Here is a 24,320-nt window from a genome sequence, read left to right as displayed (position 1 = left end):
TCCAGAGACATCACCGCTCCACTATCACTCTTGTGTAGGATATCTCTCTTCCACATCTTTACAATGTGAAAAGCAGTGTGCTCTCCGAGCGAGCAATCACATGGAACACGTGCACGTAAATCTTACATAAAAAAAATCTCTCTCTCTCTCTCTCTCTCTCTCTCTCTCTCTCTCTCTCTCTCTCTCTCTCTCTCTCTCTCTCTCTCTCTCTGTATATATATATATATATATATATATATATATATATATATATATATATATATATATATATATATATATATATATATATATATATATATATATATATATATGTAATGCCCCTCAGCGTGACAAATGATGCGCAGAGTCGCTGGTATAGCGAGTCGGTCTTTTATTAACAAATTTAGCAGTTTTATCACACAAACAGGAGCTGTTGTTACGCTACAACTCACGCGCAGACAATCCCTCAGGCATACTGCCTAACCCCCGTTCTTGGGTCTCCGTGTGTGTCGTCACGGGACCCCAACAAGCCCAGCCCCCAAACATGCATAACACAAGCACTGAACGTTACACTACCCTCCCCTTTATGAAACCCTCGCCCCGAAGGGTCAACAAAAAAAGTCCTCAAGTCGCTGTGGCCTTCGTCTGCGTCTCTGTGGTCGACCTGGCTGTGGCTCGGTTCCCCCCTGCGCTGGCTGACTCGGGGCAAAACTGGAGGAGGGTGGGGAACCTGGGCTAACCAGATTACCTGACGTGGACGAAGCAGACCCCGCCTCAAATACAGGAATACTGCTGCTCCGGTAGGGGGCCAACCTGTCCCGATGTAGAGCAATTTTCCTGCCCCTGGGGGGACCGCTACCCGATAAACAACCTCCCCCACCTGCTCGAGTACCCGACAAGGGCCATCCCAGTGGCTATCTAGTTTGGAGCAGCGGCCTTTTTTCCATTTGGGCGTATACACCCAAACCAGTTCCCCGGCCCGGAAGTCTCGCCCCTTGCTCCGCACGTCATAATTCCTCTTTTGGCGTGCTCCGGCTTTCTCCAGCTGGTCCCGTGCGAACGCGTGCGCTGCCTCCAGCCGATCCTGCAGTCGACGGGCATACTCCAGCCCCGGCTGGTCCTCTGGGCCGCCTGGTGGTCTTCCAAACGCCATTTCTGCCGGTGTCCGTATTTCCCGGCCCAGCATCAGCAGAGCAGGGGTACAGCTGGTGGAACTCTGAACCGCTGATCGATAAGCCATCAGCACCAGTGGGATGTGCCTGTCCCAGTCACGTTGGTGTGTGGAGGTGAGGATGGCGAGCTGCTGTTGCATGGTGCGGTTGAATCGTTCCACAAGTCCATCACTCTGCGGATGCAAGGGAGTGGTGCGCGTCTTCTGCATGTCAAAGCGTTCACACAGAGCAGCGAACACCCTGGACTCAAAATTTCTGCCTTGGTCACTGTGGATGATATCTGCAGTTCCAAACCGGCAGAACATACCCTCCAGTAGCGCATCAGCTACTGTTTCCGCCTCTTGGTCTGGCAGTGCGTATGCCTCTGGCCACTTGGTAAAATAGTCCATTGCACACAGCACGTAGCGATTTCCTCTGTCTGTCACAGGGAAAGGGCCCATGATGTCCACAGCAACTCTCTCCATGGGCGCACCAACCCTTTGTTGCTGAAGTGGTGCGTGTGATTGGGCTTGAGGTCCTTTGTAGGCCATGCACTCATCACAGCGCCGACAGAAGTCCTCTACGTCCCGTCGGTGCTGCCCCCAATAGAACCCTTGGCGTAGCCGTCGGAGGGTCTTTGTGCTGCCGAAGTGTCCCGAGCCGGTGCCCCCATGACATGCTCTCAGCACCGTCTCTCTGAGAGCTCTTGGCACGACCACCTGCCATCTCTCTTCCCCGGTGGCAGGTTCTTTCCAGGCTCTCTGCAGCACGCCGTCCTTGATGCGTAAGCCATCAAACTTGCTCCAAAGGCCTTTGGAAGCAACAGAGAGTCCCATCACGCCTTCCCAGGGCGGCCTCCTGCCACTCTGGACCCACTGCCGCACGGGGTTGAGATCGTGGTCCTCCTGTTGTTTTGAAGCCCACTCAGCAGTGTCCACAGCCTCCAGGGTGCAGCATGTCGGCACAGCAGCAGCCGCTTCCCCGCAAAGCTCCAACTCCCTGGCATCTCGCCGGTCACATTAGCTGCAGCCACTAATGGAACATGGCCGCCGGGAAAGTGCATCTGCATTAGCGTGCTGAGCCCCAGCCCGATGCACCACAGTGAAGTGGAATGCTTGCAGCTCCTCAAGCCACCGTGCTACTTGGCCTTCTGGTTCCCTGAACGACATCAACCACTGCAGTGCGGCGTGATCTGTTCTGATGGTGAAGGGCACGCCACACAGGTAGTACTTGAAGTGGCGTGTCGCCAGAACAACTGCTTGCAGTTCACGTCTTGTAACGCAGTAGCGTCGTTCACTTTTATTGAAAGTGCGGCTGAAATAGGCTACCACTCGCTCACCTTCTGGCCCCACCTGGGACAACACTGCCCCCATGCCGACATTGCTCGCGTCTGTGTCCAGCAAAAAAGGCAGGGATGGATCAGGAGGGGTGAGGACGGGAGCGTTCATGAGGGCTTTTTTTAGGCTGGAGAATGCCTCCTGACAATCCGGCAGCCACACGAAGGGTTCATTATCTCTCAGGAGGCGGAACAAGGGTGCTCCAATAGAAGAAAATCCTTTCACAAACCGCCTGTAGTATGAAGCTAGTCCCAAAAAACTTTTTAACTGCTTCTGGTCCCTTGGTACTGGCCAGTCTTTGATTGTGCTGACTTTCTCCTCCAGCGTGCTGATGCCCTTACCGTCCACTAGATGGCGCAAGAATTCCACTTTTTGCTGCATGAAGTGGCACTTATCTGGGTGCAGTTTCAGCCCAGCTGCCGCAATCTTCCCCAGCACCAGTCTCAGAGATTCCAGTGCCACTTGAAAAGAATTACCATGGACGAGGACATCATCCAAATACACCAGGCACTTTTGCCTCGGAATGTTTGTGAGTATTGTGTCAATCAAACGCTCAAATGTCCCTGGTGCATTGCATAGGCCAAAACTCATGACCTTAAACTGCCAGTGTCCTCGTGTGGTGCAGAATGCCGTCTTGGGCTTGGACTCTGTGGTGAGAGGGACTTGCCAGTAGCCACTCCGCAGGTCAAGTGACGAGAACCATGCAGAACCGGAGACCAGATTCAAGGTCTCATCTACGCGTGGTAGTGGGTAGCAGTCTTTCTTTGTCACCTTATTGAGCGGTCTGTAGTCCACACAAAACCGCGATTTGGTGCTCTTTTTCTTGGGGACCATGACCACGCCAGACGCCCACGGACTGTCGGAGGGCTCGATAATCCCTGCCTTGAGCATGGCACGGATCTCTTGATCTGCGGCTTCCTGCTGGGCTAGAGGCAGGCGTCGAGGGCGAACCTTCACTGGTCGCGCGTCACCCGTGTCGATGTGGTGCTCGACAAAGTGAGTGAGGCCCACCTCATTCTCACTGAGAGCAAAAATGTCATTAAATTCCCACAGTACCTGCCATAACTGCTCCTGCTGCTCGACACTTAAGCCATCACAGTTCTTCTGCCAAATGGACCGGATAGCCCCAGTCCGGCTCTCTGCTGATTGACCCGGGGTCAAATTGACTGGCATGGCTGGGCTGGATCCAGTTGGCGCCCCCGGTGGGTAGACCATCACAGGGCGAGCGAACTCTACCCAATCTACCGTCGAAAGCTGAGGAGTCAGCACTGCTGCTGTCTTGGTCAGGCTGGTTTGGGTCATCGGTGCATCCGTGCTCTCTGCTGACGGTTCCGCCGTGTTGATGGCCACCTCTGGTGCACTCTGTCGAGACGCCGTGATCAGCTCCATATGCTGACCGCTCGGCAGGATGAGTACTCCAGCTCCCAAGTCCACCGTACATTTTGCGGCTTTTAAAAAGTCTCGTCCCAAGATACAGGGGTCACTGACGTCAGCTACCCAAGCTGAGTGGGTTGTCGACAAACCCCCCAGAGTGAAAACAAAGTTCCCTTCACCTTGCATCTTGGCGTTTCACCGGTCACGGTCCTCAGTTTTGTGAGGGTCGATTTTAAGACGGTTCCCGCTGGAACAACGTCAGGCCTCACAATTGTGGCTGACGACCCAGTGTCCACCAAGGCTGTACAGGAAATGTCCCCAATTTGCACGCGAACATGACTGGGGTCCCCCACGTCTGTCCACCCCACCATGATCGCTTTCTCTCCACGTGCAGATTGTAATTTCCGGCTACTCACTGGAGGGGTCCGCGTTGACCGGGCTACGCAGACCCTTTCCCGTTTCCCTGTTGGTTCAACATCTTTGGGCAGCGTCGTAGCAGATGACCTGGCTGGCCACACCCCCAGCAGACAGCAGGTCGAGCACATCGACCACTTCCTTCCTCCCGTTGTGCTGGGCGGGTATTTATCGCACACACCAGCTCATCCACCCACGCTGGCCGGCGCTCCTCACCTCCTGACAGCGAGGTCGCCAAAACGGGGCAAGCCGCCGTCGGTAGTACTCCTCTGGCTGCGATCTCCCTCTCCGTAGCAAGAGCGAGTGCTTCTCCGAGCGCCGCTGGGTGGGCAAGCTGGACGTGTAGGCGCAGTTCATCCGGTCTGAGTGCTTGGATGAACTGGTCCCGGATAAGTTCATCTTGGATGTCCTTTGGCATCTCAGCATATGCCCGCCGGCTGAGGCTCTCGATCTCATGGGCAAGACAAGGCAGCGGCTCCCCAGGATGTCGATCATGCCGTTTTAGCTCGCAGCGCAAGGAGTCCTTCAAATTAAACTCCCCGAAATGCCTCTGTAAGGTGCCCACCAGCGCGCAGTAATTGAGTCTCTCTCCAGGGCTTAGTAGCAGTAGACAGGAAGTAGCCTCGTCGGTTAATGAAAGTGCCAACTGTGCCGCTTTCACCTTGTCTGGCCAGTTTGCCGCGTCTGCCACCAATTCAAACTGGGCCCGATAAGCCTCCCAACTTCCTTTCCCGGAGAACTTGGGGGGTTTCATGGGGGGCCAAGCCAACCCCAGGGCGCCGCCATCAATGCTTCCGTCAACCCTCGTGGCCGCTACATCCCGGCGTGGCGCCGTAATGGCGGACTCGCGCTCATTTCGGCACGGATTGTCAACATAATTATCATAGTCTCCCAGGACATGAAGTGGGAGGTCAACACCAACTCTATCCTGAAAAAGGCCCAACAGAGAATGTACTTCCTGAGGCTGCGAAAGAAGCATGGCCTGCCACAGGAGGTGCTGCAACATTTCTACACGGCTGTCATCGAATCCATCCTGTGTTCTTCCATCAGCGTTTGGTTCGGGGCCGCCACAAAAATGGACAAAATCCGACTTCAACGGACAGTTAGGACGGCGGAAAAAATCATTGGCACCGCCCTACCCACTCTCGAGGACTTGCACACTGCAAGAATCCAAACTAGGGCGCGGAAAATCCTACTGGACCCTCCGCACCCTGCCCACCACCTTTTCCAGCTACTCCCCTCAGGCAGGCGCTACCGATCCATGCGCACCAAATCCAGCAGACATTTAAACAGCTTCTTCCCCCAAGCCCCTAACTCTTTGAACTCTTTCAACTCTTTCAACAGTAGCCAAAATGGAACTGTATAGTGCCACTTAGCAGTTTTTTTTTTGACGACGATACTAGTGCAGCGTGTTCTACCGGAAACAAATTCCTTGTGTGTTCTACATACTTGGCAATAAAGATGATTCTGATTCTGATTCTGATAAACATGACCTCGCTGTGTGCCACTTGACATTGGCATGTCTATCATGTATGGCGCTGCTTCTTTCTTTACCGTAGCCGGGTCGCCGTGCTGAACGGCCTCCTCCTTTACCGTAGCAAAGTTGCCAAACATTTTTTTTAAGCAGTTGGGCGTACGACGGAAAATCCGGAGCTTCTGACACCAATGTAATGCCCCTCAGCGTGACAAATGATGCGCAGAGTCGCTGGTATAGCGAATCGGTCTTTTATTAACAAATTTAGCAGTTTTATCACACAAACAGGAGCTGTTGTTACGCCACAACTCACGCGCAGACAATCCCTCAGGCATACTGCCTAACCCCCGTTCTTGGGTCCTCCCTTCTCTCCGTGTGTGTCGTCACGGGACCCCAACAAGCCCAGCCCCCAAACATGCATAACACAAGCACTGAACGTTACAATATCTATCTATCTATATATATATATATATATATATATATATATATATATATATATATATATATATATATATATATATATATATATATATATATATACAGTAAAGTCTCGTTATATCGATATTGGATATATCGATAGTCCCGGTTATATCAATACTACTTCTATGCACGCACGGAGAAAATTACATGCAAACAGGGTCGGATATGTCGATAGTCCCGGTTATATCGATATTTTTTCGGACTCCCTTGAATATCGATATAACGAGACTTTACTGTATATATAACCTACACTGTCTAAAATATTAACACATTAAACATATAAGTACCAAAATTGTGACAATGTTTAGCGCAAGTTTACTGGTGAAAAGTGCGGTAAGGGAGCTGCCATATTTGTTTTCTCGTTTCATCGCGCACAGTCTCGTTGATATTTTACTCCAGAGCGATCCCGATTGTCAACAGAAAGCAACCGACATCGACCAAAACACACAAAAGCATGCCAACTCAAGCGGTACACATTCTGATCATCGTATCACCTTTCAAAACAAATGTTTAAGCGGTTGTATACGGTAATAAAATACATTTTATATGAAAATGGAAAGTATCACATTGGCGGAAAAAAATAGCAGAATTCCGCTAAATAATGGACTTCCGGTATCCCTGAGTATATCACTTGATTGCAACCAACCCCAAATTTTGGGGGAGTTTTTTCACCTTGGACTCCTTGTGTGTGGAAATAAGTCAACTTTAAATTAGTTTCCGCCTGCCAGTAATTGCAACGCTTTCAAAGTGAGATGTCCTGTAAGTTGTGTCATCATCAAGTCTTTCAAACCTTTGAGTTCAGTTCCTGAAAGCAATGCTCTCGCTGCTGGATGTCATACAAGCAGCGCTGCAGCTCTCTTGCATCACATGCATTTCAATCCTTTCATGTCTTTCAATTCCTTGATCTCCTTGATGTGCGTATCACCCTGACGCATAGCACACGCTTGCAAATTGTATAAAAAGAGATGTCGCGGGACAGAGAGATTGGGCGAACCACGGGGCAGAATCATATCAGACTCATCTCGGACTCACGCCTCGACTCCACGCCACGATCAAGCTCTGCGCGTCACCTGCCTGGGAGATCTGACAACGAACCTACTTGCAAATAAAGAGAACCATCAAACTCTTTATTGGCGAGCCAGCCAGGAGCATTTTTTTCCCTCCTCCTCAGCCCAATCAACGCTCCAAATGGAAACACCCAGATTTCCCAGCCGCCCGTGAACCCGGCATCTTCACAGCAAGACCCCTCAAGCCGAGCTCCCGATGGGCCGCCACCACCCGTGGGCGCCCCGACCCCACCGTGAAACCTGCCGCACCCTGATGGCCGACATCGTCCAATTCGCCTGGCGACTCTGCAACTAGCTGCATCGTATATGTCCACGATCGCACATCGTCGGACATCGCTTATGTCCACGATCGGACTTCGGGAAGACGCTTCATGGCCGACACGGCCGCCGACGTCAGCGTTCTTCCTCAGCGTCCTGCAGAGCGCCATGGCAACGCGATCATCGCCACCGTCGCCGATGACCGGCCTGTCCGTGCCCGGCAGCATGGCCAACCCCACGCACCTTCGTCCTCACAATCCCTCATCGATTCTCCGACTTGACCGATCCCAGCCGAACAACTCACGGTGAGAAGACCTTCCGGCATCGACTCGACGGCCGTGAGGAAAGTTTCCATCGATCGACTCAAACTGGCAGTCGTGGAGCACTGTTTGCCGTGCTCCCGTACAACGACTTCAGGCACCACGAAACCTCCTCGGAAACCACCCCACCGACGCCTGCCATGCCCGGTGACCGTCATCTTGCCTGGCCTCACCATGTCGCAGAATGACTTTTGTTTTTATTTCTTTTTCCTTCATCGCTTTAACCGACTTCGGATCCAGGAGGGGAGCCCTGTTGCATCACACGTGTGTATGATTTTGAAGTGCGCATTTCAACCCTTTCATGTCTTTCAATTCCTTGATCTCCTTGATGTGCGTATCACCCTGACGCATAGCACACGCTTGCAAATTGTATAAAAAGAGCTGTCGCGGGACAGAGAGATTGGGCGAACCACGGGGCAGAATCATATCAGACTCATCTCGGACTCACGCCCGGCTCATGCCGGGCGTCGGACGGACATCACGGCTCGACTTGCTCGACTCCACGCCACGATCAAGCTCTGCGCGTCACCTGCCTGGGAGATCTGACAACGAACCTACTTGCAAATAAAGAGAACCATCAAACTCTTTAGCTCTTTGTGTAACTGGAGTTTTTCCGCCTCCAGTCGACTCACCACCTTTTCCATTTCACTCTGGGCGCCTGGAGTAATCGTTTCCTATGGTTATGATGCACAAACATCGACAGCAACGAATGGTTGACCACATATTCGTTATGAAAAAGTAAGCATCGTTTTATCATCACACATGTGCGACACTAGACATTTAATGGCAGTTAGAACAAGTTAGCATACAAATTTACCTTGACCGGTTGTGGGACTCTTTCAGACCTGCAAGCAGTAGAATAATGTTAGTTTGCTGACATGCTGGTATGTGATGCAGGATAAACACAGATCTGATAGTTTTCACTTAATTTATTATTTTGACTGCCTGGGTCTCATTCCGCTTCATTAATATTCCTTTCATGAGTATCCACTACATACAAGCATTTCAATCAAACTTTTTATACCTTAGCACAACTGTTTCATTTCGCAAAATACTGGCTTTTACATCTGGTGTCAGTCGAGGTCGCTGCTCATTCATCTGCAAGATAAGCAACAGTAGAGAAACAAGTGTGTCGATTAAAGATGTTGAACTCCCAGAGAACAGTCAATGTTATGGGCAGCAACTAATGTACATCACACCCTAACAACATACAGGAGGTATCAATGGTATGTTGAAATAAAGCTAATCTCACTTGAATCCACATGTTGAATGCAAATGGAAACACTGTCGGGACACGGACGTGCAAGTGACAACTAAAATTAAATTTACTTAGTGCCTCTTTGCATTTTTTTGCTGATGATACTAGTGCAGCGTGTTCGACCGGAAACAAATTCCTTGTGTGTTCTATATACTTGGCAATAAAGATTATTCTGATTCTGATTCTGATTAAATTACTTACCGTCTGATGGAGAATAAGAAATCTCTGACACCGCCCCATGTTTTTCAAACTGGGAACACTTCCTTTTGACTTTTTCTCACTCATGGTACAGACAGTTTTAAGGCCTGACCCTTGATTGGATTCAACCACTCTTGTGGCCTTTGCCAATTCAACAGCCAGTCTGTCGCAATCATTTTGGAGGCTGGCCATGGATTTGGAGAATGCGGAGAGCTGCTTGCTGTAGTTGGAATTTTCCAATCCAACCTGTTTCAGTTGCTTTTCCTTCTTTGACCGTTTTTCTCAGCTCATCCACCAATATGTTGAGCTCTGTGTGTTTTTGCTCTCCAAAGCTCTTGATTAGTCAACAAGGATCGTCCTTTCTTTCGTAAGCATTTCCACATCAGATAAAGCATCCTGGAAACAGTGCTGAACTTTGTTCAGAGCTGCCCGAGTCTCTGTAAGCTCTTCATCATATCTATTTTGCAAGACCTTGAAGTCTTCAATGAGATGGTCACGGTCATTTTGCAAGGCTACCATGGCTTTGCAAAGGGACTCGTTTTGAGCCTTTGTATAATTGTTTTGCCTTTGGGCCTCCAACAAATTTTGCTCCATTTCCAGTAAGCCTTTTGCAAGCTCTGTGACCCTTTTCTCAGCCCTCTCTCGCTCAGTCCTCATTGGCTCCGTCTCATGTTCAATGGCAGCCCGTTCAGTCTTATTTTGGTCACCCAAATTCCCTAGTTTTTTGTCATTTTTGGTTTCAAGCTGCTCCATTTGTTTCATCAAGTCTTCAATTTGGTTATCCTCAGACAGACGTTTTTGCTGAAGATCAATGTTTGTCTGTTTTACTCATTGCAATTTGCTGCAGATCAGCAACCACTTTGCCATCATTTATAAACTTAAGTGCCGAAAAATCTGCCTTCCTCAGCTCGATTACGTTTTGGAGAGCCAACAGAGCTTCTGTGTGATCTTTTTCAGCTGCAGTCTTTTGCTTTTGAAGATTTTTTTATGACATCCTCCTGCTTTTTAGCAACTCATTTAACTGGTTGTCTTTTAAGGATAAAACTTGATTCAAATCCTCTCTACCGAATGAGTTGGGCCCTGAGCATAGCGTTCTCTGAAGTTAAATTATCCATCTGAGATAATTTCTTAATTTCATGTTTCAAGCCTTTGGTCACACCACCTTCATTGTCAGGCGAGTATTCTACATTTGTACGTTCTGAATGGCTTTTTGCTCTTTTTCCCTCTATAAAGACAAAAATTACTTCTTTACAACTTCCATTTGGCTGGCATCTGCTCTTTTTCCTGGACTGACCTATTCAAAGTAATTTGCAGACTTCTGACTGTGGCCTCAAGTTCTCTTTATCTGCCTTTTCTCTTTGGTATTGTAAACGTGTTAACCTGTCTTCATATACAGCTACGTGGGAGTGAAAATTAGTCTGAAGCTGCTGAATATATCCTGACAAGTGGTCATCCCTATAAGACAGAAGAGAGGAGATCTCAGCATCTTTGCTTTGGAGTAGTGTTTTCAATTGCTGGGAAATTCCCTTTTGGGTCTCAAATTCAGCCTTTGGCTTAACATTCTCAGTCCGCAAAAAGAGTAGCTGTGAGTCCAAGTCAGCATTTATCTTTTCTGTCAAATTGCAATGAAGATGCAAAGATGAAAACTCATCTTCTTGGTCAGCAACCTGCATTTCAAGGGTGGTTCGATTTTGTTTCACCTTTTTAACTTGAGCACTGAGGTCATTTATTTGCGGTCAAACGTTCGACAGTCTCAGAGAGATCAGTGTTGCTGGCACTCAAAACCAGGATCTGCCTCTCATGAGCAGCAGAAGCAACCAAGTAGCTGCTCACTGCACTCTCCAATTTGGATTTAATTGATTGGAGATTGTTCAGCTCTTTTGTGCTCACTGTCATATCCTCCAGCAATTTTTTCATGGCAGCTTGTTCAGTGAACTGGTTATCTTTCTCCTGCAAGGTGTTGAGGTACAAATAATTCCAGGTTTGCAGCATTTGCCCCATGAGACGTCAATGACAAAGCAGACAGTTTTGTTTCATTAGTCTCCAATGCTTGCTTTAGAATCTTAATCTTCAGATCTTGAGAGTTCATTTGTTGTGTTAGATCAGTTACTTTCCGACTGTCTTTATTATTCACATTTTTGAGATCATCCATCTGTTTTTGCAACATCATGTCATTGTCCTTAAACGAGTTGAATTCTTTTTCAATGGTTGATTCCTTTAATTTGGTTTTCTCCTCAGAACTAACATTTTCTAGAGTGAGTTTAAGGTGGTCTCTTTCCAACTGAAGTTTTCCAATGGTCTCCGTGGCCACCTGGATGTGAGTCTTAAATGTGATCAAATTGGCTTCAACTTGTTTGTTTTGCTCCTCAAGAATAGAGATCGTATCAGAGCATTTATTCAAATCGTTTTCAAGTTTTCACATGCAAACTCTGAGGTTTTCAAAGAGCTCTCCAAATGCAATATGTGCTCTTGGTATTTAATGCAGTTTTGTTGCAACTGATTTATGTCTTGATGTTTTTCTTTTAGAAGCTCATGCAGCTCTGTATTCATGTTGTTGGAACCTTCTTCGCCTCGCTGCACAGCCTTGTGTTTATTCTCAAAGTCTCTGACTAATTTAAGATGCCAATCCTCTTTTTCTTTGCAAAGTGTGTCATTCATCTCCTTGCTACTTGTTAGGTGTGAAGACAGCTGCAAATTTTGGGCTTGCAAAACACTGATGAATTCAGAAAGGCCATCGATTTTATGAGAAGTGTTGAGGACCACAGTTTCCAGGTACTCATTTTCATTTTTTTACCTTGTCTGAAGAGTCTTGAACATTTTCTAGCTCCTCTTGCAGAAGACACTTATCATCCTCTCAAATTTGAACCTTCTCATTGAGGCTCACGGTTTCTTGGTTGTGAAGAGTCATCTTGTCTTTAAGATCATTAATGGCATCGTCTTTTAGGCGGAGTTGCATTTCATAATCATTGTGCATCCTTCCAATTCTTTCTGAAATAAAGTTCTTTTCTGCAAAGCATGACAGCTTTCAAGTTTAGCACTCAATTCAGCCTCCAGGGACACAATATGGGTATTTAATAAACTATTCATATTTTGTGTCTCATCAAGTTTAAGCTGCATGCTCTTTCTACAAGAGCTTGATTCTATGCACTGTTGTTCTAAAGAATGACGGGCTTGAAGCTTTTCAGTCAGTACACTGTTTGTAACCTGCATATCTGCGATATGATCTGTAGAAACCTCCAATGCTGACTTGAATTGCACAATTTCTGTCTCATGTTGTTGATTTGTCTTTTGCAGCTCACATATTGCTATCGTGTGGGCTTCATTGAGCACAGCGAGATCTTTTTTTAATTATATCATTTTCTTGCTGCAGACTCTCAATCATGTGCTGTTTTTCTTCTGAAAAAGTCTGTGTTTTCTCTTTAAGTCTTTTGTGTTCCTCCTCCACTTGCTTTGCTTGGCTCTGCAGAATTTCCACCTCTGTCTCATATCTGTGCAATTTCCTCAGGGCTTCCTGTCTATCACTTTTGGCCCCTCCAAAAGTTATCTCATCTTGTACATTTCTGTACCGACATTGTCATATGCTTTTAAAAGGGTCTCATAGTCTTGTTTAACTTCCGAATGACTTGTTTTCCATTCGGTCAGCTCCTCTGTCTGACAGTCTTTCAGAGATTCCAGCTGGCAGGAAAATGCTTGCTTCTGCTGGGTGATATTCTCTATGGTTTGCTTCACACTTTCACATGTGTCTGGTAGACAACAATTGTCATGATGGATACGATCAACTTACGACTTAAGCTTTTCTTTATCGGTATTTACACATTTTATATCAATTTCCAGGTCTACATTATGTTGTTTTAGTTTTGAAAACAAAGATTCCAGGGCAAGACATTCAGCTGCCTTTGCATTGATTTTTGCTGATAGATTTCCACCTTGTTCTTTCAAAGATGCATTTTCCTTCATGACCATTTTCCTTGAGACTAAAGCGGCTTGGAGTTTCTTAGTTACCAGGGTCATTTTTTGATGGCTGACCTAATCACAGACGTTGTCACAATATTGAGATTTATGAAGATGGTCGATTTCTCGTTTCATCCCTATAACAGACGCTTCGTGGTCTGACCTAAGTTGCTGCAACTGCAACTGAAGTGCAGTGATCAGCTCATCCTTTTCTGACATTGCAGACTTATCATCCTGCGTTTTCTGAGCTTTTTTCATGTCTTCAGCCCATGTATTAGCAGAGCTTACACCATCTTCCTTCACATGTTCTTCCTTGATAGACCTGTCAGCAATCTTTTCATATCTCATCTCTTTGGCATTGTGGCACTGGATCAACTGTGCATCAAGTCTACCTAACTGTGTCTGAAGGACATTCATTATCCTTAACAGCATTTTCATAGTATTGCTTCACTGAGAACATATTTCTTTCCGTTTCATTGCAGTCCAACTGTGCTTCTCCAAGCATCTTAGTGAAAATATTCCTTCTCACACAGGAGTTGCCGTGCCTCTGTCAAAACTCTCTGGAGAGTTAACACTTGATCGAAATGAGTCTTATTTATGTCCATTATGTCTTGACATTTCAAACCATTTGTTTTCAGCTGACCTTGCTTCTGATGTTTGAACATGACCTCAACACCTTGAAAATGTTCTTTGGATTCCTCACCCAACATTTTCTCTTCTTTTATTGCACTCTGTGTTTGGAGATTTGAGGCCAACATTTTTGCTCTTTCCTCCATTAAAGTGAGAGCTTTGTCTTGAATTTCCAATTGTTTTGACAATTGTGATAGAGGATGGCGATCACTCTCTCTTCTTGCCAGGGAAGTATTTAAATATTGGACAGTTGCATCCCTCTCCTGAACGAGCTGTCTTAAAATCAATGACAATGAAGTTCTTTGGAGTTGTTCCAGTTCGGCAAGATTCTGATTTTATTTTAAATGGATGGTAGGGAGCTCATTTGTCTGCTGATAGGGTGGCTCCAAGAGAGCATTACCCTCGTCCTTCAGTTCATTGAACCCGTTGATTGTTTTTCATTGTCTTCGGCTTTCTGCAGCGTCTCTTGTCGTGCTGATGATGCAGCGTGGTCTTTCCTTGCTTCATTTGCATCTGCTGATTCTCAAACACATTCGCATTATCAACAGAGGAAGCTTTGTCTAAAGAATGATCAGTACATTCTGTGATTTTATTCTGAAGCTCTTCCAGATTTTTCATCAGGCGCTTCTTATCTCGTCCAAAACCATCTTCTTGCTCGGCAGCCCCTGCCTGAAGCTGTTGGATTAAGATCCCTTTTTCATCAAGTTGCTGTAACATTTTGGCCAGGCAACTTTCTTTTTCATTCACTGTCGATTGCAAAATGCTTGTTTCAGAATCCAGCTGTTCAGCAATTTATACCATTTGCATTTTGTGATAATTGATCTCCTGTTCTTTACTGAGGCATTCGTTTTCAAGGAGAGAAATCCTTTCCTCACACATTTCTGCAGGAAATTGCGCTTGTGTTTTCGCTTCCACCAATTTTTTTGCAAATGTGAAACATCATGATCATGGTTGACAGCGGCATATTTTTTTTCAAACACATCCACCTTTTTCAACAAATCCTTTCGAATAAGGAGAGACACTAAGTTTTTTCTTGATCATGTCATTGTCTTTCGATACCCTTGCAATCTCATATTTTAGGTCAGTGTTTTCTTGAACCAGCTGTTCCTTGAGCGGCGGGAAAATCTCCTTAGACTGCCTAGTGGATGTGTCGTAATCTTGTTGGATTATGGCGAGTTGTTTTGATAGATAAGCGTTTTCCCCATCAAGGTTCACTGTTTCATTTAAAGCAGACTCCATGATTTGGGAAATTGATGCATTTTTTTCTTTTAACTGCTGACTCAGTCCAATGAGTAACTCCTTTTGATGACTTATCTGAATGGTCATGGAGTTGATATGGTCATCTTTTGTTTTAAATTCGGCATGTAAAGACGAGTGTTCAAGAGAAGCTTGTGTCACTTTTTCTGTCTCACTCTTCAGCTGTCTTTCTAAATTCTCAATTTTCTGCCGCAAAAGGGAAATTTCTTGTTCCAACTTCTGTTCAGCAGCCTTAAGAGCCATTGTAAATTTTCTTTGTCGTTATCCTTTTCCTTAACTAATGCCATGATTTTTTCAAATTGCTTTCTAGATGTTGATGCCTCAAATTATTTTGCACTGAGCAGATCAGATCCTTTGCTAATAGCAGAGAACACTTAAGCCAGTCTTTATTGCAAACTGTCTAGGTCCTATTTTAAAACATTCACCTTATCGTCTTTAGATGCCATTTGCTTTTCAACCTTACTCAACTGTTCTACCAGTAATGTTTTATCGTATTTTTCTCTGTCTAGAATGATCAACCACTTTTTTCAGTGTCCTGCAAAATTTGCTCCATCTTATGAATACTACCTTTTAATTGAAAAAATTCCTCATCTTGAGCACTAACTGTTCGGTTAAAACTTCTGTTCGTCTTTCCTGGTTCGGTATTGTCGGAAGTTCACTTGATAAAAATATCAGCAACGACGATAGATGGTGAACAAAAACTACTTTATTCTAATGAGACAGAAAAAGCACTTCTCGTCTCGGTGGGACGAAGACATGAGCACACGAACAAAGAGAGAACAAAGAGACAAAGAGAACGAGCTCCCGCTCTGACAAGTTTTTAAACATACACAGTGGCGATCTGTTGTCCAATCAGTTGCGGACAAGTCGATCTTCCCCGTCCAATCGGTTACGAACAACTCAGTGTTGGGAGGGTCTCAGATTGGAGTTGGAGCTGTTGCTTCTTTGCAACGACTATTGAACTAATAAGACTGATAATTTTATTTAACTAAATTAGACTGAAATTAAACGTGCACAATTCATAATGTATACTAAGCTAAACATGAAAAAACATGTGTTTACTATTTCTAAACATGAAATAACGTAATATGTTTACTAATGTGCATAAACACTCTATCATTCCCTCCTGTTGTACATTTAAACATCAGTTCATACATTTCCAAAAGTTTTCATGCATGCACGTCATACTAATTGCACAGGGAACCATACTAATCTCATCTATCAAACGTCTAATATTATTTAACTAACCATGGAGAAGGCGAAAAACCTCTATCACAATTTTGCTGCTGTGATATATAACCTCTCCATTTTTGAGGGTTTTTAATGAGGAAAACTCCTTCTCGGCTCTCCGTTTCCTTTTTTTGCTTTTGTTCTTTGGAGCAACCACTCTCTGGCCATGGTGTACTATCCCTAGCTACAACACTGGGTCCCCTTCACGCGTTGATACAAAACCTTTGCGTAATTCACCTGAGAATTAGTTATCATATTCATTAGCATTGTTCTTAAGCATGGAATAATACAACCAATGACTAAGAAAATAAGTACAATCACAATTGCGAATGGGATAAACATTCTGAGCAAAGTCTTATACCAAGAGCCCCCAAAGAGCCCGTCAAAGATCCACGGTTGATCAGGCCGGTGATCCTTGGCCATGGCATCTCTGAGATCCCTGACAACAGACAAAGCATCATTCATGTTTATGGAATTCGCTTCTTCGGGTATGTACGTACAACAAGTATCACCCACCATAGCACAGACGCCCCCTTGTGGGGCTGTCAAAAGGTCCAAAACCATTCTATTTTGCAGCACCATTTGTCTAATTGCTGCAATTTCAGTGTTTTGCATTTCATCTACTTCCAAACTGGCATTTACAAACACTTGAAACCTGTAGTCAATTGTTTCAATTCGTAGCATGTTTTTAGCCACTCCAATTTGTGGAAAAAGTGCTAACATTACCTTACTTCCTGTGCTACGGTGTTTGAATTGTTCTGGAACATCAGTTCCCCAGATCGAATCATGGGGCTGAAACGACACTCTTCTTTTCACATGATGGTGTGCTGGACGACTGGTAACGATGAAAGTATTGTCAGTTACAGTAACAGGTGCGCACATACCGTAGGCTCTCGGAGGAATAAAAGAATATACTTTCCAACCACATAACCACCAAAGATGTGAAGATACAGGTAAAATGGTGACATTGGTGTTTAACGGTAGCACGTATAAACATCTATTCTCACCTATAAAACCTAGATTTTGACCTGTACCGTACATTGCAACGCATACTGGTAATCTCAATCCGCTCTCGGTCATAACCTGATTTTCAGTTTCCAAAATGGTGTCTAAACTTGGAACAATCTCTCCTCTCGAAGCATTGCGAAGAACTGGAAAATGTTGATCAGGTTTATGCGAGGATATTAACATATACGCAGCTCGAGCCATTTTATCTCCAAATACCTTTGAATGCACTCTTTGTTGCGTTACAGAATGTGGCATAAAAGAACAAACAAAGCAATTAATTTTCCTATTTTGTTTAGCAATTATTGTAGCATAACGATACCACGTGTTTGATAACAATGGATTCCAGTCATGTTTTTCTCCTGCAAATGGTTGATATAATGCGTCCATGACACCTGAATTTTGGGCTTTTTTGTCAGGTATCTCAACATAGGCTGTCAGTCTGATGTGCGGTTTATTTTTGAACGGCGATGTCACGACTGGTGTTGTCAAAGATGACAAGATGCATATAGTTACGGGAAAACCAGTGTGATGTTCACGAGAATCAGGACAGAGTCTCAAGTCCAGGCATCCTGCAACATCATGAGTTATAATAGCAAGTTGGATATCAGTCATTGTACCAGTTCCAGTTCCTGTTCCTAACCAGTTCCCTCGAGCTATCTTGACGACGATTCGTTTTGCTTCTTGGGCACAGCTATTTCGAACCCATTCTGTGTTAGGCTTAGAACGGACCACAACGGAATCCCAACCAGTGGTCCAAACCTTCCCCGACTTGATACGAGCGTACCAAAACTATTGAGGATAATTGCTACCCTCTTGTCGTGCTTCGTTCACGAGGACGCTAAGAGGAAATGACACAATTCCTGCAGCTTCTAGTGGAAAGCAGGCTACAGGATGTGTCAAGCTTGGGCACTTTTCTGCCATCGTTGGTTGCAATGGTGGAGTTTGGCAGGCTGATGGAATGGGAGGCTTTACGTGCGTCATCTGGATTGCCTCCACTAATTCATACAGCAAGATGATGTGGACCAAACCCATGGCTATTGAGTAGTTTGGCTCCGTCTCTCTTCCACCTGCTCGGGATCTGTTTGGTGAACGATTTTGCAGTGGCTTTGATGCACCCAGGTGGACCTCTCGGCGATCTTGATGGCAGTTGGCGTGGTTATCAGCACGGTGAATGGCCCCTCCCACTTTGGCGCCGACCAGGACTTCCTCTTAATTGCCTTGATCAGCACGTGGTCTCCGGGCCGAAGCAGTGTCTGCTCCTGTGGAGACAACAGGGCAGACTGCGGCAGTACACAGGCTGACTGGACCTCTTTTGTTGTAAACATTTCACACAACCATTTTGCCAACAAAGCGCCTGGATCTGATTCATTTTCTTGCCAGGGCACACCTTCCCATAATGGGAGGATGAAAGGTCTGCCATGCAAGATCTCAAAAGGCGTTAAGCCGTTATTAGTGGGTGTTATTCTCATATATAATTTTACCAAAAACAGACATTCAGGCCATGGTTTGCCTGTTGCCTCCATGGTTTTTCTGAGTCGATTTTTTATTGTGCCATTCGTTCTTTCAACCAATCCTGCACTCTGTGGATGATATGCACAGTGGTTTTTTAATTTAATACCCAAATGTTCAGAGATTTTGGTGATTACGTCATTAACAAAATGTGGTCCATTATCACTCCAAATTATTCTTGGTATGCCATGTTCTGGAATAATATGTTTGCATAATGCTTTTGCAACGGATAATGCATCGGATTTCTTTGAAGGCACAATTTCCACCCATTTGGTGAATGAATCAATTAACACCAAACAGTATTTATAAGAATTACTTGTGCTTAGTTCAATGAAATCCATGTGGACCACTTCAAAGGGGTGTGACCCTTGTGGAAATGTTCCTCTTTTTGGTCGCATGTTACCTTGTGGATTGTGTTTACAGCAAATCAAACAACTCTGACAAAAGTTTTTTGCACACGAGTTGAAACCTCTGCTTAAATGGAATACTTTCCCTGCTATAAACACCATGCCCGCTGTTGATATATGTGAACTACCATGGCTCAATCGAGCCACCATAGAGAACATGTTTCTCGGTAAACATGGTTTGTTGTCTATTTTATACAACTCATCAACGAGCTTAGCACCATCGGCAAGCCACAAATCTTTTTAGGATTTTGTAGCTAACGCTTGCATGTCCTTCAAAACTTGTGTAGGCACTAATTCTCGCATTTCTTGATTTACCAAATTGAAAGTAGTCTGAGCGGCGTTCTTGGCTGCTGTGTCTGCTCTTTCGTTGCCTGAGCTAATTCTGTCTTTAGCTCTAGTGTGCGCTGCACATTTGCATACAGCTACACTTTTTGGAAGGAGGATAGCTTTCAATAAGCCTCTCAATAAATCTGCATGTTCGACAGATTTTCCGTTCGATGTAGTCATTCCTCTGCGGTTCCACTGAGCTGCAAAGCAGTGAAGTGTGGAAAACGCATATTGACTGTCCGTAAAAATTGTCACCGTTCTCCCTTCCGCCCATTTACACACTTCAGTCAATGCGACAATTTCTGCTGCTTGTGCTGAATACGTGTTTGGTAATGAGCCATCAGCAACAATTTCAACATCGGTCACAACAGCATAGCCTACCCTGTTAGCCCCTGCCTCTGACCTAGACGCAGAGCCATCAACGTACAGGTAGATGCTGTCAGGTAAAGGTATGTCTTTTAAGTCTGGTCGTGGTTTGCAGTTCTCATTTATTCTGTCAACGCATGAATGTGGTTCTCCGTCCACAGGTAGAGGTATAAGTGTCGCTGGGTTAATGCCATTGCACCTCTCAACAGTTATATGTGGTTGTTCCAGCAGGGTTGTCATGATAGACAAATGTCGTGCTGGTGACAAGAAGGTCATTTTCGTGCCTGTAATCAATAAGTCAACCGAGTGTGGTACCATCAGCGTTGTGGGATGAAAAAGTACTAGTTCAGCTGACGATTGAACTTCCAACGCTGCGGCACACACTGCTCTAACACATGCTGGAAGAGCTGCAGCTACTGGATCCAGTCTTTTAGAATAAAATGCAACTGGTCTCAGCTTTTGTCCATGCTTTTGTAACAGGACTGAAGTCATGTATTTGTCTTTGCAGTCAACTGTTTGAACAAAAGGTTTGTCATAGTCAGGTAAGGCTAAGATGCTAGTGTTTGCTATCAAATTTTTTTAATTCTGTAAATGCTTTACTGCCCTCTTCAGTCCACTGAATAGAGTCTTTCAGTGCCATTTCGCCTTGGTATATAAGTGTCAATAATGGTTGGGTCACTTGTGCATAATGCGGAATCCAAGTTCTGCAATAATTGCACAGTCCCAAAAACGTCATCATCTGTTTTTTCGTCTTAGGTCGAGGAACCTGCAAAATTGTCTGTTTTCTCTTTGTTGTCAACTCTCTTCCCTTTCTTGACAAAAGATGTCCTAAGAAAACTACTTCTTCTTGACAGAACTGCAATTTATCCAAAGAAGCTTTGTTACCTGTATTCGCTAAATATTGGAACAAAGCTATTGATACAGTCTTGTTCTCATCTTCAGTCGGTGAAGCAATTAAGATGTCGTCAACATACAAAAGAATCTGAGAAGATTCAGGATGTTTAAAATCAGCAATACACGAAGACATTTCCTGTGAAAAAAATTGTAGGACTATCTGTAAACCCTTGTGGTAATCTTGTATATGTATATGTTTTCCCATTAAATGTAAATCCGAACCAATGACGTGAATTTTTGTGTAATGGAATGGAGAAAAAGGCATTGCTCAAATCAATCACTGTAAACCATATTTTGTCAGGTTTTAAACTGTTCAATAATGTGTGCGGGTCTGGCACACACGGAGCACGTGATTGTATGGATTTATTTATCTGTCGTAAATCATGCACCATTCTCCAAACTCCAGATTCCACTTTTTTAACAGGAAATATCGGTGTATTACATTCACAAGTTGGGTCTTCAATCAAAATACCAGCTTTCACCATATCCCGTATTACAGGGGTGATGCCAATAATAGCGTCCTGTTTTAATGGATATTGTTTAAGTCTTGGTCGATAAGTCGTTTTAGGCAATACTTCAACTGGTTTTGCTGTTTTAAGTAAGCCCACATCAGTTTTTCCCGATGACCAAAGGGTGGCAGGGACGTCTGGAAAGTCCTCCGCCCCTAAAGTGGCCATCAGTCATAATTCTAATGAATCGACCTTTACTGGGTCCCCCATAGCGTCAACTACGAAGGACTCCAGAAAATTCACTTTTTTTGGGTTTATACCCTTCTTCTGTTGGTATTAAAGCTATTTGCAATTTTTGTAATAGGTCTCTCCCCAACAAATTTATAGGACACTCTCCACTCAAGACCATAGTGACCTTGTATGGAGTTAGTCCCTCATCTAAAATTTTTATTGGTTTGGAAATCGGTAACAATGTCACTTTCCCATCTGCAGATACCACAGAAATTTGTTGTCGACTCGGAGTGACACCTGGAATGGTGTCTCTTAACACTGATCTGCATGCACCACTATCGCAAAGAAATTTGACATCCTTTTTCCCGATTTTTAGCCAATAATAAGGTTTTTCGTTTTCCGGTAAGGTCAAGGCAAACACATTAGTCAAATCCAAGATTTCAACTGGTTTTATTGATCCCCATTTCCCACTGTTGTGCTTGTTGTCATCAGTGTTGAAATGGGGTTCCGCGCGTCAATCTGAATGTTTTGTTTTCTGTCCTTCACCATATCGCGTATTATATGGTGGAGGTCTGTAAGATTTCCCATGTTTTCTTCTCGGTATAGGTTTCTTTTTGCAGTGGCGAGCAATATGCCCTACATTGCCACAACTGTAGCATCGATCATTGTGCGGCTTCCGTCTCTTCATCCGATCCTGGTATAACACGTTCTCCATGATGTTACCCATGGTAGATGCCATCACATGTTCCATCGGCGAATTTGCACCATTTCCCCACTTTTTTTCTCACCACTTCTTGGGCGTGTATTGCCCACTCGATGAGATCAACCAACCTTCCAGTTGGACATAATGTTGGCGAATGAAATCTCCAATTTCCGGCGTCAAATTCTGCAAAAACGTTTGCTTGAATTGGTTGACATATATGGAATTCTCATCAGCAGATTCAGGAATACAGCAGTGGTTTCGAAAAACATTTTCCAAGCGTCCCCGAAAAATTTTAATATCTTCCCCACGTAACTGTCTACAATTCTGAATCAAGCCAAAGTTTGGTGTTTTTTTTCCATAATTTTCGGATGTTTTCACAAATCAATCTCCGTTGGGTTGTCGCTTCCCAGTAAAGTCACCTTTCACCCGGTTCCAATGGTGTCCCAAGCATCTCCTGAGCACCTTAAGTGTTTCTTGTCCATTCAACTGGTAAGAAGCACAAAATTCCTCAAAATTCTCAGTCCAACTTTCTGCATTTTCAACAACATTACCTAGTCCTTTACACGCCTCTGCGACATCACTGTCGCCCCATGGCCGATAAACCAAGATAGTTTGATCATGTATGCTTGAAGAATTAGGATTTGCCACCTGAATAAGTGGTAAAGCGTCACAGTCGCTTCCATTATTCATTTTAATTCCATTCAACTCTTCAAACGGATACAATTGTCCAGAACACTCTATCACTAACCTTTGTTTGAAGGTTCTCCTCGTCAAAAACCATTTGCTGGATGCTTTCACTCATGCTGTTGGTCTCCTGCTCCAACTGCACCTGGAGCTCCCCCCGAGACTCACAAATTTGTCGCCTCTGCAGTTCTTCTTTTTCTGCGAGATGTTTTTTAATGTCCTCGACTAAGCGCATATTTTCATTGTGGACGGCTGTGAGAGAGCTCTGATGCACTTCCTTGGACAAATTAATCTCCTCATGAAGCTTCTTGTTTTGTAAGTCAAGTTTCTGTATTTCAGAAGTCAGGTGTGATGCATGCTGGACTTGAGCTGTGTACTGGTTGTTAATAGCACGTAAAGACATTTCCCCCTACTCCAGGTTTTCTGTCAATACATTCATTTGCGCCATAACTTGAAGATGTTGAGCTTTTAGTTTTTTTTATTTCAACTTTCATTTGATAGACACGTGTTTGATGTGAAACAAATATGTCATCCTTTTCCTTTAACAGCTGGGAATTCAGGTTCTGTGTCTTCTCAAGGTCATCTCTTAAAGCTTCTATAGTGGTCTTTGCTGTGCCGTGTTTGTCTGTCAAGGTCTGATGGGCCAATACTTCATCGGTCCTTTGGGACAATTGTTTTCTCAGATTTTGCAAATCCTCCAAATTGGCGGCATATTTTTTTTGCAGGTCAACGAGGGCACTTTGCTCTACTTCAGCAGACTTTTTTGTGTTTGGAAGCATCAGAGGACATCTTCTGCATTTCACTTTGTAACTGTGACACTAACTCTGTGCTTTCCATGAACTGTGTTTTGAAGAGCAACAACTCATTGACAGTTCCCTGCAAATCTTGAAGAGATTGTAATTGTTTCATAAGACTACAGTCTCGTTCTTCCAAAGCCTTTTTGAGATTTTTAGTTTTGACTGTTTGCATTTGGAGAGAGCTGTTGATATGACACGAATTTTCTTCCAGGTGTGAAATCTGTTCTTTTAGGGTCTCACACTCTTTTTCTTTGTTGTTCAGATCAACATTCAGAGTTTCATTCGCCCGCGTGATGTTTCGTTTATCTTCAAGACTAGACTGCTCTTTTTGTTCCAATATATTTTTTAAAGTGGTTGACTCTGAAGTAAGAGTTTGGACTTGATCGGTAAGTTTGGAAACAGAATCTCCAAGCTCCGTTACTTGAACCCTTAAACGTAACGTTTCATTATCTTTATGTTTGAGCTGCCCCTCTTGCTCAAAAATCCTACCTTCAAGTTCTTTCAGTGAGTCATCTTTTCCCTTGATGATTAAACTAAGATGGCATTTATCTGATTGTGCAGTTAGGA

The 24,320-nt window shown here is 44.6% G+C and overlaps 1 pseudogene; it reads right to left on the bottom strand.

Moving 5' to 3' along the window:
* The window catches only part of LOC148900223 (uncharacterized), a 34,561-nt pseudogene extending 19,170 nt beyond the window's left edge, over positions 1–15,391 (bottom strand).
* Positions 15,392–24,320: the final 8,929 nt, after the last annotated feature.

Source organism: Hippocampus bargibanti, linkage group LG03 (assembly GCF_051943395.1).
Source record: "Hippocampus bargibanti isolate YZ-2025 linkage group LG03, ASM5194339v1, whole genome shotgun sequence".
Taxonomy (NCBI): domain Eukaryota; kingdom Metazoa; phylum Chordata; class Actinopteri; order Syngnathiformes; family Syngnathidae; genus Hippocampus; species Hippocampus bargibanti.
Note: the sequence above shows the minus strand (reverse complement) of the source record. Positions and strands in the feature narration are given on the sequence as shown.